The sequence below is a fragment of the Schistocerca cancellata genome, chromosome 3, assembly GCF_023864275.1.
Source record: "Schistocerca cancellata isolate TAMUIC-IGC-003103 chromosome 3, iqSchCanc2.1, whole genome shotgun sequence".
NCBI lineage: Eukaryota > Metazoa > Arthropoda > Insecta > Orthoptera > Acrididae > Schistocerca > Schistocerca cancellata.
In genome coordinates this window covers 257,585,680-257,586,557 of record NC_064628.1, presented here as the reverse complement: position 1 = coordinate 257,586,557, position 878 = coordinate 257,585,680, and the positions used below count along the sequence as shown (strand labels likewise).

The following is an 878-nucleotide window of genomic DNA, read 5'->3' as shown; positions in this document are numbered from 1 at the left end:
GTACTCTTGGCGCGATCGGGCGAGGAAACCCAACCGACGCTTCAGTGATTTTGTCACAACGACGCGGTATCAGGCAGCGTCATCAACATGCGCAACACGACTTACATGACTGTCGAAAGAGGCGATCCCCTTTCAGAAGGTTCCCACACTGAACGCATTTGCATTGCAGTTCTCTAGTACAGTTCGCCGAAATGTGACGGCTGCTACAATGGATCCTTCCATTGCTCTGTGACAGCAAATTCCACCGCATGGCTATGATTCTCCGGACGCGTTACGTCGGCACTTACCTAGCGTCCAAATTTAATTATTTTTCACACATTCTTCCCTTAATGTTCACCATGGCCCCTAGTTTCCAGATGGTGTATGGACATTTTATGAGCACAGTGCGATAGGTGGCAATGGGTCCAAATAATGAAAAGTGTAAAGTCATTCACATGAGTAATAAAACGAATCCTCTAAATTTCGGCTAAAATCACGCAAATATAAAGGCTGTGAGTTCAACTAAATACTTTTCATGCATATAGACTGACATGGCGAGTGAAAATTTGTACCAAAGCCGGGAATCGAACCCAGGTCTCCAGCTAACCAGGCAGGTGCTTTAGCCACTAAGCCACCTTGGCATAGCAGTTCGCACAACAGCCTCCGCCACACACCGTCAGGTGGCTTGCGGAGTATGGATGTAGATGTAGATGTAGCATGAATTACCTTCAGATGCCTCCCTCCTCGTTCCAAATTCCCGCTGCCGCCCCAGTCAACTTTAAATTCCCCCTTGACTCGTCGCTTCAGATTGTATATAGAAAATCATAACTGTATGAGACCAGTAAAGTCTCTGAAATTATGAACAACTAAATATTGCCAACTGTCGCTAATTTGTTGAA

At 45.8% G+C, this 878-nt stretch overlaps 1 non-coding gene across 1 annotated transcript; it reads right to left on the bottom strand.

The window, feature by feature from the left end:
* Positions 1-548: 548 nt before the first annotated feature.
* Trnat-ggu (transfer RNA threonine (anticodon GGU)) lies at positions 549-620 on the bottom strand. Its single transcript has one exon. It is a non-coding gene; the product is annotated as a tRNA-Thr (tRNA).
* Between the last annotated feature and the right edge of the window lie 258 nt (positions 621-878).